This window comes from Thrips palmi, unplaced genomic scaffold (genome assembly GCF_012932325.1).
Source record: "Thrips palmi isolate BJ-2018 unplaced genomic scaffold, TpBJ-2018v1 HiC_scaffold_11, whole genome shotgun sequence".
NCBI lineage: Eukaryota > Metazoa > Arthropoda > Insecta > Thysanoptera > Thripidae > Thrips > Thrips palmi.
Window position 1 is genome coordinate 9,344,044 of NW_023144622.1, and position 13,877 is coordinate 9,357,920.

The 13,877-nt window shown below is 44.2% G+C and overlaps 1 protein-coding gene across 3 annotated transcripts in view; it reads left to right on the top strand.

Annotated features, from left to right (window-relative positions):
* Window positions 1–13,877, top strand: part of LOC117639459 (gastric triacylglycerol lipase-like) — a 114,715-nt gene that overhangs the window by 33,133 nt on the left and 67,705 nt on the right. The gene's annotated exons all lie outside the window — the stretch shown is intronic.

Here is a 13,877-nt window from a genome sequence, read left to right on the forward strand (position 1 = left end):
TACGCTACAAATCAAAGAGTGTACATGATACGCTCTGACTGGAGCATGCCTGCAAGCACGCTCTTACTAGCGCATGCCTGCCAGGCATGCACTAACTAGTGCATACATGCCATGTACACGCTAACTGAAGCATACATTTACTGCATAAGGGATGGGGAGTTTTATGCATCAGGAAGCGTGTACATGGCATGTATGCTCTAGTTAGTGCATGCTTGGCAGGCATGCGCTAGCTACAGCTTGCTTGCAGGCATGCTCCAGTTAGAGCATACTATGTACACTCTTTGATTTGTAGATTATAATCGATGGTAATGGATTTGGCTGTCAACGCACTCAAGATGATTGATCCCCTGAATCGCCCTGCTAAAAAAAACAAAAATGACCAACTCTTACCATTTTAAGCAAAGGAAAAAAAAAAACAACAAAAAAACATTGAGCTAGAGTCAGAATTGTGCCACATAGGGCAAAGAAACGGAGCTAGAGACGCAATTTCGACAAAATCGTCGAAGCAAGTCCAGAGAAATCTAAAAATCGCCAACGTGGCCTCAAAACAGGACCCATTGACCTTAAAACTTGTCAATCGTTCCCTCTCCACCACTGAAAAAAAAAATCGTCACAGTGGTCAACTTCAGTCCCTGGCCGAACCAGACTACTGTCACACATACTTTAAACCGAGGGGGAAACCACTGCCCACATGCGCTGTACAACTGGAGCTCCCGAAAATCTCTCACACATTCTCAAAACACATTCCTCATCACATTCAAATACTATCGCTGACATTGTCTCACATTCGGTCGCATTTACACACATTCTCTCAACATTCACTAACGTTCTCTTAACATTCCCGTACAATCGCTAAGCAGCAAACTTAGACTTGCTGAAAAGAAGACGAACGTTTTTTTTATCAAGAAAAGAAAACTTTTGATCTTTCTTAAGCTCAAAATAAGAGAAACGGTAAACACGGGCCAGAAAGCTTAAAACAATAAAATGGCCCACCTTTCTCACGCGCTCAGCTGTTTGCCATCTGCAATCCAAATCTAAAGGCGGTAATATTTCCACCCTTTACTGGCGGTAATTTTGTATTGGCGGTGTCCACGTTATACCGCAAATATGAAGGCGGTGCAGAAATAACCGCCGTAACAGAACCGTTTGTACCTCCTTTCGAGAGCTTTATAGCCTTTTTCTTGGCACTCTGAGGGAACGTTACGGGCGGTAGTATTTTGTACTTCCTTTTACGCACCATCTCAACGGTGCGCAATGGGCGGTAATACACTGTACCGCCGTTTTCCTTCGGTTTGTAGGGTGCGTAATAGGGTACTTTCGTAGATCCCTGAACCGGAAGCACACAGACGCCATGTTGGCGGAAGTAGATCCAAACTTGACATGGGAAAGAGACGTTCGTCAAATGTATCGGCCACACATGAACATAAACAGTCGTTTGATACTTGTTTGCAGTGCATATGTGTTTCGCGAGCAATATTTGTACAGCTCGGATATAGTTCTGGATCCGAAGAGAGGTTAGTCTCCGGCCAATTTGGCGTCTGCTGGTCTGCTTGCTTCCGGTTCAGGATTCTACGAAAGCACCCTATTGGTGGGCTCCAGATTTTACCGCCAATATGAAAGCGGTACACGTTTTACCTCCTTCGCCACACCGTGTGTACCATGCAGACGCATCTGCCCGTTCTTGCCCGCACTTGCCCGCACATGCCCCCATGCGGGTTCGAGCCTCGACCCGGGGGTTCAGGGGATTTTTTCCAGATTTATCAGGCCGCCCCGCCGCCTCCAGGGACTCGGCCTGCAACGGTACCCCGACACATCGTGATAGAAGGGATGTCAAATAAAGGTTGAGAGGGTCAGTGGTACGTCATAAGACACATTAATATCTTTTAATTTACATATTCATTTTACATAGATAAATGAATTTATATATACATAAACTGATTGGACACAAAAATGTACAGAAAAATTGGATTTGAGCTCGTTTTTAAAAGGTCAGTGGTACGTCATAAGACACATTATCTTTTAATTTAAATATTCATTTTACATAGATTAATGAATTCATATATACATAAACTGTTTGGAGACACAAATGTACAGAAAGATTGGAGTTCTTAAAATGTACAGAAAGTTTGTAGTTCTTAAAAGTTACTGGCAACTAAGTCATTGGAAAGTTTTTAAAAGCCGCTCATGTTCAGAAATATTCTGAGTCCAATACTTGGAGGTGCAGACAAAGTACTTTGTTCATTCCTGGTGAGAAACCTAGCCTTTGCTTGAATCAATTTGCATATGTTCATCACGTTGGGGTGGCTTCCTCTGTGAGTTCTAGAATGCTTCACAATCCCCTGTTCTTGGGTCACTTGTTGCTCACACACAACGCATCGTTTCAGTGTTCGCTGAACGCTCTGTTGAGTCCATGTTGTAGGTTTGTGGCCACCCTGAAATAAAGTGTTCTGGAAGAAACCAAACCAACAGAGATACTTCAATATTGTTTACAGGTATTTTTAAAACCGTCATATGTTATCTAATAAATTCCGCATGCTGTAAACTTACCATAAAAGTTTCTAATCTTGAAATAGGTAATTTCAGAGGAGTGTATTCTACTCTGACTTTATCTTTATACTTGCGTCCCATAACGCCAACGTCCACTAAAATTATATCATAAGGCTTGAGCAGGTTTAAGACAAAATGTCTTTCTTCCTCGTTCATAAAGTACAGGAGACAAAATAAGTCACAAGCCCTCATTACGTAGCATCCCCTGCATGTTGCCTGTCCTACCCACGACCGCAGGCGGTCTTTTGTCGAGGTAGGAACATGACACTTGGGATCAATGGATGGAAGACCCGCGTGTTTCCTTGATGCTGTCATGGGCCTCAGGCAAGTCCAGCACTGTGCCCGGAATTTGCCCTGAACATCCTCTTCTGGCCTAAAATTTCGTTCCTTGGATTCTTCGTAAATACTTATGAGGACCTCAGACACTTCAGGCGCTGTTGGAGTTAATAGTATGGAGTTAAAAATAAGTTAAAATCAGCAGTTAAGTCAGCACTTGTATTGAACAGCATCGCACTTACGCGTGGGGAGTTCCTCATATGGCAGACTCAAGTGTTTTTTGAAGGCTTGTGGCATATTCGTTCCACCTCCGTGGAAAATGTCAGGTTCCTCTGCACTCTACAAAAAATGTCCTGTCAACGCCGTTAATTTATTACCAATGTTTGCTGTTATTCAATTCACGGCGTTTGCTGTGAACTAGTTCACGGCGTTCACTGTGATCTCGGTTACAGTGTTCACTGTGATCTGGCCACAGTAAACGCCGTGAATTGGAGCCTGATTTGCAGTACTTCGGTGCTCAGCGGCGTCAAACTCACAGTGTTTACTGGGGACCAGATCACAGTGAACACCGCGACCAAGATCACAGTGAATCCCGTGAGCAGATCACAGTAAACGCTGTGAATTGGCCTACAGTGAAAACTGGTAATAAATTAACGGCATTTACAGGACATTTTTGGTAGAGTGTGGCCTTTCTTGCTCTTCATCACTACTCTCAGACTCATTATTACTGTCAGATGTATGCTCTTCTTCCCCACTCTCAGACTCTTCATTATTATTTTCAGATGTTTCCTCTTTATTGCTATTGTCTGGTTCATGATAATGCCCAGACATTGAACTTGGCAAAAAGTTGAAAGTCCCAAAAATGTTGTCTCTTTTCTGCCATTTTACAAGTGTTTTTTTGGCTAATATGACCGAATGGAGTGAGATAGAAAGCTGAATTTTGATGTGTGGCGAGCCAAGAACGTACCTTATGACCCTGCAAAATCTCAGATGAATCGGCCAAGCCGTTCAGGAGGGGTAGTGAGGACACACGGAGAGAAAACTTTCCAACCCCACTGGGGTAACAGGCTTCGCTATCGCTCAGCCAAACCAGTTGAGAATACTTGCAACTTCGCAAACTTAGGCTTCTCGTGCGAAGGTGAACCAGAGAAAGAAGCAGAACCGCCTGCAATTAAAGACAAAATTAAGAAAGATCAACTTAAATACCAGATTTGCTGGGTAAATTATGAATTATCCGGTTGGATGGAATGTTTTGCATCTAATTCAGAATAAAAGAAAACCAAATTATCAGTCAACACAAAATTTAAATCATGGAACAAGGAACACGTTAAACTCACTAACGGCCAAACACATCAATCCCTTCGGCTACCAATAGACTATTCTAGTCGTGGCTGAGTGAAGAACAAGAAGAATCACAAAAGACGCCATTTAGGGCATTTAAAGTGAATATATTTGATGAAATATGTTGCATTTACTATAAAATATTTGAATGAACTTCTACCAAGCAAGGGGACTTAAACATTTGAAGTAAAAGTGCGAAAAAGTACACTTTTGTGATTCTTCTTGTTCTTCACTCAGCCACGACTAGAATAGTCTATTCCGATTCAGACAATACAAGGAAGGTGTACGCCAGACCGTGTCTTGTCGTAACAGGCTTTGCGATGCTGCGTCAGTTCCGACAATCCACGCCTGGCGTTAACACCTACCTTGGTCTGCGGCGCTGGTCTGCCTTCGGCAGACTCTCTCGCCACATATCGCCCCTCGAAGAGAACTGATGCACATCAAACCAGCGTTCGGTTCAAACTACAAGGTAGGTTTACGCCTGACCGCGTCTTGTCGTAACAGGCTTTTAACTTAAACTTAATTTTAGCTTAAAACATTACATTCGCGGTGGACAAAATTGCTAACAAGCTGCAATTTTGGGATTCGATAGAGTTCATATTGTAGAATAACATACCAAAAATCCCAAAACTTTTATCGACCACATTGGCCGCAATCAGCGTTCAATGTTCAAAATTTACACTTTTCGAACGGCGGCTATAACTTTTTACCTATTTGTCCGATTTCACTGCGGTTTCGCTCGTTCAATGCAGCATTGAACGCTCTTGAACTAATATAAAGACGTGTTTCGTCGTCAGGCTAAAACTATCCACGCTAGAAGGCACAAACTGTCAAAAACGGGATTTGGGTCAAGCTGCAATTTTGGTTTTTCGTATTTTGTGGCGAAATGAGGCAGCGATTCTTAAAGTACCCTTTTACAACTCGTGTAGATCGTTCTATTGCGCACAAGAAAGGTCATTACGCATTTCGGGCTACGACGTACGGTTTAAGTCCTACGGGGACGGAAGCGGCGCGCCACGGCGCTCTGCGGGCGGCCCGGGCGCCTTGCTGCGCGCCGCTCCACGTAGCTCGCCGCGACCGCCCAAAGTGACACATTTGGCGTCGCAGTGAAGGAAACCGAAGCCAGTTAGAACAGAATGGTGAACGGGATATTGTTCTACAGCGCCGTCGCTTTCATTGTCTCTTCCGGAAAAGTTATGCCAAGCTCCGTTCAGCGGGATATGCGCCTCAAAGTCGGTGCGATGGCGCGTTTGTGTCACTTTGGGCGAATTCGTCACTTTTTCGGCTGACTTCCCAGCGAACTTGCAAGTCAACTGTTCGAGCTAAAGTTACGCTCGAAGTATTTTTAGAAAGGTGGGATGACAGAGAATACTACCACGAGGGTAAACGAGCATTTGCTAACTTTTATTCCGTGCACGACTTCGGCAAAAGCGCTAGTTTTAGCAATTCAATCATGTGGTTGACTTATTTCTTCCATCTTTGGGTTACTTTCCTCGACAAACTAAGGTAGTTGTGACTAATTTCGAGAGTCTTTTTTATAATATGACGGACGTCTAACACAGTCCCGGTTCAATTTCTTCTGGGACTACGTTGTTATATCAGCAATGCGAGGTGCGATGTGTGAGTTTTGACAATTATTTTAGGGAAATGGCAATTTTCTTCAACTTTAAAGACGCATTCGAGACAACTAAGACGACTGTCGTAATTCACAATACATATTTGGAAAGAGAAACTGAAGAGAAATGGGCTCCCGTTGACCAATTAGGTTAAATTTCGTCTGTTTCCTTGCACCTCTTCGCGAAAAATATCAAATTTCTTTGTAAATAGCTAAAACTAGCACTTTTGCCGAAGTCGTGCACGGAATAAAAGTTAGCAAATGCTCGTTTACCCTCGTGGTAGTATTCTCTGTCATCCCACCTTTCTAAAAATACTTCGAGCGTAACTTTAGCTCGAACAGTTGACTTGCAAGTTCGCTGCGAAGTCAGCCGAAAAAGTGACGAATTCGCCCAAAGTGACACAAACGCGCCATCGCACCGACTTTGAGGCGCATATCCCGCTGAACGGAGCTTGGCATAACTTTTCCGGAAGAGACAATGAAAGCGACGGCGCTGTAGAACAATATCCCGTTCACCATTCTGTTCTAACTGGCTTCGGTTTCCTTCACTGCGACGCCAAATGTGTCACTTTGGGCGGTCGCGGCGAGCTACGTGGAGCGGCGCGCAGCAAGGCGCCCGGGCCGCCCGCAGAGCGCCGTGGCGCGCCGCTTCCGTCCCCGTAGGACTTAAACCGTACGTCGTAGCCCGAAATGCGTAATGACCTTTCTTGTGCGCAATAGAACGATCTACACGAGTTGTAAAAGGGTACTTTAAGAATCGCTGCCTCATTTCGCCACAAAATACGAAAAACCAAAATTGCAGCTTGACCCAAATCCCGTTTTTGACAGTTTGTGCCTTCTAGCGTGGATAGTTTTAGCCTGACGACGAAACACGTCTTTATATTAGTTCAAGAGCGTTCAATGCTGCATTGAACGAGCGAAACCGCAGTGAAATCGGACAAATAGGTAAAAAGTTATAGCCGCCGTTCGAAAAGTGTAAATTTTGAACATTAAACGCTGATTGCGGCCAATGTGGTCGATAAAAGTTTTGGGATTTTTGGTATGTTATTCTACAATATGAACTCTATCGAATCCCAAAATTGCAGCTTGTTAGCAATTTTGTCCGGAAAATCCCGTTATTTTGTAATGTTTGCCTGGATTACTGCGGCGCTAGCCTGCCTTCGGCAGGCAATAGCTTCTCCATCGTAGATTTTTCTAGCTTGTTGCGTGCGACGGGCTCCGCCCCCCAGACCCCTCCCCCCCTCAATCCAGATACACTGCAAATCCAAGTGTAGGACAGGTCGACACTATAATGCGTAGACCAGTTTGTCCGACGCTTGCAAGTGTCGACCAGTTGTGTCCGATGCTTCGAAGTGTCGACCACACTGTGTCCGACACCTGCAAGTGTCGACCACAGAATGCCCGACGGCTGAAGTGTGGGGTCACAATGGGAAACTCAGTGTAATTTCCCGTAGGACAAACAGTGTCCTACACATGCAGGCGTCGGACACAGTGTGGTCGACACTTCGAAGCGTCGGACACAACTGGTCGACACTTGCAAGCGTAGGACAAACTGGTCTACGCTTTAAAGTGTCGACTGTCCTCCGGATTTCATAGAGTTGCTTCATCTGCAGATAACTCGATCTTGACCCTTGTAACTTTCTAATGTGTAGGGCTGGGGGCCCGCCCCCAGACCCCCCTTTTTTCAAGGCAAAATGTGATCTGTCTGCAGAAAACTCGAATTATCGCCGGTTTTTTAGTGTGTTTCGGCTGTATAAACTAAACCAGTTGAGCTAGGATTGTGAAATTTCGCGTGTGCCGAGTCAAGGAAAACCAGGGTCAAATCTCACGGTTTCGGCGACCTCAGTATGGTAATCATGATAATCAAAATAACAACATACAACCATATTCAGTATAATAACTTTTCAACCCCTGAAGTAACACATTGGGCTATCGTCAGCCAAAAATCGCTATAGTAATCACTAAAAATCAAAGATAATCACATAATATTGCCAATAATCACTCGTAATCACGAATAATCAAGCCTACGTGTCATGTGCACAACAAATGCTGGGTACATACATGCAACCATTTTTTCCATGTAAGGGCTTTTTTCCGTCCGATAATCCCTGATAATCATCCCATATTCACTAATAATCATTTATAATCGCGATAATCAACGATAATCTCTATAATCTCACAGAATCTTTACCAATAATTTCAATAATCACGAATATTCACAATATTCACTTAGAATCAAAATAATCACCATAATCAAAAATAATCTTAACAATCGCAATATTCTCCATAATCTTAAATATTCTGCATAATCATGTATTCGGTGTACACCAAAATCCAGAGTTGTTGACCCCTCGCAAGGACATACCCAAAAAGTGTGCAAAATTTCACCGAGATCGGCCGAGCCGTTCAGGAGGAGTAGTGCGGACACACACACACCCACACACAGACGGACAGACAGACAGGAAAAACTTTTCAACCCCACTGGAGTAACAGGCTTCGCTATCGCTCAGCCAATTATGCCGGGGCGCTCCGCCCCCCGGACCCCCCTTACATGTGCGGGGTGATGTGATTAGTTTGCTGGTCAAACTGCATGACATTTTTGGTTTGACTCCCCTTAAATTATGTCTAACTTTTGTCCCTGAAGGTCTCGAACCTGGGTCGGATGTTGAAATGGATTCTATTTACATTGTCAGCACCCTCCAAAACATGTGAAATAATGCAAAACTTAATATGACAACATACATACGGCAGTAAAATGTTTTGTTTTTTTTTTGCCATTTTTGAAGTGTTTTTTGGCTGTAATGACCACATGTATTGAGATAGAAAGCTAAATTTTGGTGTGCCGCGGCGGGAGGACGGTCTCCATTCGATACTCCAACACGCCGCGGTGTCGGTCGGATGCTCGGGCCCTTGTCATTAGCGGGAGCGGGGCGGCGAGGACGCGTCAGTAGACCAGCTCTTATTTTGCGAAAGTGAGAATTCCGCTGGGTTCCCTGACTCATAATGACCGAAATGGTGAGAAAACTCTTAATTCGAAAGCCCAAGGTCATCAGACTTGCCAAAGCCGTGCCCCAAGACCCTATATAAAGGCAAAACGCGAATTATTTTTTTTCGGATTTTCACCAAACTAAGTTTGACTCTAGGGTGAACAGGCCATAATACGATCCTTTGAGCGAAAATTTCGTCCGTTTTGCGATATCTCGACTCATTCATGCCCAAACGGCCTCCCCAACCGCCCGCGCGGCGTCTTTTTTATGCTTGCGGTTGGGGAGGCCGTTTGGGCATGAAGGAGTCGAGATATCGCAAAACGGACGAAATTTTCACCCGAAGATTCGTATTATGGCCTGTTTACCCTAGAGTCAAACTTAATTTGGTAAAAGTCCGAAAAAAAAAATGCACGGCTTTGGTAAGTCTGACGACCTTGGGCTTTCAAATTAAGAGTTTTCTAACCATTTCGGTCATTTTGAGTCGGGGAACCCAGCGGAATTCTCACTTTCGCAAAATAAGAGCTGGTCTAATGCGCCAGGCGGCTTGAAATAGAGCGGCGGAGCGTGTCGCAGGTCCTGAAGGCATCCGAGGACCTCGTGCCCTGCCCAGGACCGCGACAACACACACAGGTGCCACGCCCCGCCCCACCCCAGTCGCGTCCCGACCCCACCAGGCCATTCCACGTTGTCCGTGGTCAGGGTTCCTCCTCACCATTGTATTTGGGCACCAACGGCCAAAGCACTGGCACTGCTTTTGTTTGTCTCCGTCTGTGGGGTTTATTCCCAGCATGCTGTTAAAAAACGTTAACCCTAACGCCAACGTGAAAGCAGATGATACTAATGAGAATGTTTATTCTAATGTATGGTGATTTGATTTTATTCCACGATTAGAAGAAAAATTTGTCGAAGATGAATGTTACATTTTGACAATTAATTCGGAAGAGTAAACACTCGGAACTCTATTTGACAAATTTCTTACCCATGGGCATTCACGAAAATGTCAATTTTAGTATATCTTTTAGATATCATATGGGAGTCCCCTCGAGGGGGCTGGCAACATGCACGTGTAACCTGACCCCGCCCTGGTTCTGGTCCAGGGTGTTGCCTCGACAGCGGGGAGCAACCCCAAGGACTTCCGTACGCAAAGGGTTGCCTACCCACAGGCGCTCATCGTCCGGGCCTCCCGGGGCGGGCCTAGGCCGCACCGCCTGCTGCCAGCTAGGGCTTGCCGCCCTGCAGGACAGACCGGCCGGCGTCCTGAGGCCCGGCGCCACGTTAATGGGGGTAAAACAACCCCTTGACATCAATCCTCGCATGCAACTTTACATGCGCGAAGAGGACCCTTCAAAGCTGCCCGACCGGCTCAAAAACACGTTCTTTAAATTTTGTCCACAAGTGTAGCTCAAGCTTCAGGTCGATCCTGTTGTTAAAAATTCGATAAGTTATTTGTTTTTTGACTTTGTATTGTTCCATGTAATGAATGTCATCATGATGTTTCCATGATGTGGTGGCATATTTCGACAAAGACACTTAAATAAACGTGCGTACACCTTGTGTAATGCCAAGGAAATCAAGGGAAAACAGCAAAATGACTGCCAATCAATTTTAGATTCATTTATCATATATTCAGAAATTGCAGAGCATTCAAATTAAGACGAAGGTCACTACACCAGCTAAGCTGCAGTTTCATTACAAAATAAAATTGACATTGACTCAGTAAGAAATATCTATTTACAATTCATCACACAAAATTCATTTTAGGAGAGGTGCTTCATTGCCTGATTTAAAACAGATTCATACTTTGCAGATCATTAAAATTAGGTTAATCCGAGTCGAGTTCTTCCTCCACGAACCGCAACAACGCACGGAAGACCTGCTTCATGTGTTGGCAGAAAGAAAATTGGGTGATCCACAAGATCAAAACAGAACACAAACATCCGTGTAGCGCACAGCGCAGTACACGATGCGCGCCTCGGGCGGCCGCAAGACAGGGCGGTAGTAAGCTCGAGGGAGGGACATCGGGACACGGCAGGGCTCCTGTCAGAGACCTCCGCGAAGATAGCCTGAGAGCCACCCACACACCAGCCCGATGGGTGGCCTAACCACCCGGCGCACCATTACCATAAAGGGCTAGGGGACATACTCTAAAAGTCCACCTAATCTTACCTTACGACAAATTCGTCACAAATTTTAAAGATAATGAAATACTATTGACAGTATCCTCACGCCATGTTGACTGCTCTCTTACATAAAAGGCAAAGACTTGGCGCTTTCCACGAGGATAAATGAACATTAAGTGAACATTGAGACCAGTAAAGACACAGTGTTGAAGTTGGTGAAGAACGATAAAAAGGACACGACCAAATCTTAGTAGCAAGGCTGAAGATTCAGGGTGGCCAAGTGTCAGGGAAAAGTCAGGGACATAGGGAATTGTCGGGCAAAATGGGTAGCTGTTAGGGAAAATCACAATTGTCGGACACTGATTTTTAAGTGTGGGCAGAAAACGTATCTATAGGCTGACTTGGGACCCTCGGAATCAAATTTTCGTCAATATTATGCGTTGTCTTTTGGCTCACTTTACTCGCTTCATAAACTACTAAAAGTGGCTACAAGCAGAGAACATAATCAATCCTTTTCTCTACTTCATTGTAAAACAATTCCACTGCATCACTTGGTGAAGTAATGGTTGCGCAGTTTGGGACGCACACCCGCCTCCCTCTAAAGACGAGAGCCGGCAGGCATCCCTCTGCATTGTGATCATTCATGGCGTAAGCTATTCCCTGTAAATGCACACAATTATTGGATTATAATCAAGTTGGACTTCTTCATTATTGTATGTATTGTGCACGTTTGGTCAGGGAAAGTTGATTAAAGGTCAGGGAAAAGTCGGGAATTTCATTTTCTAAAGTTGGTGGCCACTCTGATATTAAAATTTTACAAAAGAAAGGAGCGTGAAAGCGTCATTGCGATTCTCATGGACGTATAAGGGTAGTTCGGTTTAAAATCCCCCCCCCTCTCCCAAGTTCTTGAACGACGAGCGCCCAAACTTCCTTCGTTGGACCTGGAATGTTCCCAGAGTCATCCAGGACTGCCGGAGTCTTCAGCAACGCTGTGATTAGCTCCTCGTGAGTTACTGAAGGTGTGCGAGGCGTCTGGAACCACTTCGACGTTAGCACGCAAACCCTCAGATGGTCGCTGAAAACTGCGGCCGCAGCTTTCAGCCAGGTAGCAGTGGCGTGTTTCAAGTTAAAACGCTAATGGTACGAGACACCTGTAACTGTAACGCGGGTTATGGAGCCCTGTGAACTTGGCCGGACCAATGTTCGTCTTAAAAAAGGTAAAAGGTGCCAAATACTAGCAAAAAATCTATAACACAATTTCAAGCACATGATAAGTAATATGAAAAAAATGGGAAGGCAATAGCAGATTTATAAAAACAGTTAAAATGATGAAATTGTCCGTCATAATGACTCAGAAAAAAAAAACTTTCAACAAACAACTTCTCAAAATATTAAATTTCACAAAATGACATAAGACCATGGGATATATTTTCCACCCTTAAAACCGCTTCATAGTCTGTTCCCCATAATCTATAGGTCAAAATAAGCGAGTAAAGGATTTTCACCCGTCTTTGAACGAATCCAGGATTGTGTGTCTCGTCCAAATGGCTCCACATACGGATTTAGAATCACCACCTTATTCCACAAAGAGCTTTCAAATGCTAGGGAACGCAGTGTTTAGTTTTGTTACTTTGATGAGGTTTTCTTCATTCAGATACTTGAACACCTCAGTTACAACATTCCGAGGCAGGGTTACTAAGCAGGGCTTTCGCTTGATTTCTACCACAATCCTCAGTGCTGGCCGCGATACTAAAGACATGTTTCGGACTTCGCTACATAATAAGGAGTTCGTCTGGTTAAGTCTCCTAATGTCTCCTGAAATTTTTAACAGTTCAGGAGTTCAGGAGACACATCTAATAAAATGGGAAGGCAATAGCAGATTTATAAGAACAGTTGCAATGATGAAATTGTCCGTGATAATGATTCAGAAAATGGGAAACTTTCAACAAACAACTTCTCAAAATATTAAATTCGACAAAATGACATTAGACCACGGGATACATTTCCCCCCTTCAAATCGCTTCATAGTCTGTTCCTCATAATCCAGGTCAAAATAAGCGAGTAAAGGATTTTCACCCGTCTTTGAACGAATCCAGGATTGTATGTCTCATCCAAATGGCTCCACATACGGATTTAGAATCACCACCTTATTCCACAAAGAGCTTTCAAATGCTAGAGAACGCAGTGTTTTGTTTTGTTACTTTGATGAGGTTCTCTTCATTCAGATACTTGAACACCTCAATTACAACATTCCGAGGCAGGGTTTCTAAGCAGGGCTTTCGCTTACTTTCTACCACAATCCTCAGTGCTGGCCGCGATACTAAAGACATGTTTCGGACGCTACATAAGAAGTTTTAGAAGATTATTACGAGGAGTTCGTCTGGTTAAGTCTCCTAATGTCTCCTGAAATTTTTAACAGCTCAGGAGTTCAGGAGACACATAACGCCCGCCAAAAAGGCAAAAAAAACCATAAAAGAACGAATATTTTTTTGTTAGTTGATATGGATTCTTCTTTTCTCTGTTGCATGCCGAAAACTGCATTCACGTATTCGAAAAACTGCAGCGTCGGGAGCCCCTGAGCCGCAAACATACCTGGGGGGAGGAAAGCCCAGACTCTCAAACTTTCATCGCATCTTTTCTCGGAACACGAACGAACTATCCTTCCTAACTGCAAAGTGCTTCAAAGTGTTCATGGACTATCTTCAGGACTGCAAATCAGTGAAATGAGCCCTTCGGTGAATAATTTCATGAAGTATGTTGGCGTCATGGGACTTTGAGAAAAGACCGCTTTTCACGTCATGTGCAGTATGGATAGTTCTGAATTGACACCACCAGTTGGTCTGGATCTGCTTTGACAGTAAAAATTGTGTTGGATCTGCTCTGTCTGTAAGGACTGTTTTGGACCTACTCTGGCAGTTCGGATTATTCTATTAGGACGCGTCGAACTAGGTCATTCACATTCAAACGGACGTGACACAATGCTCAAAGGAG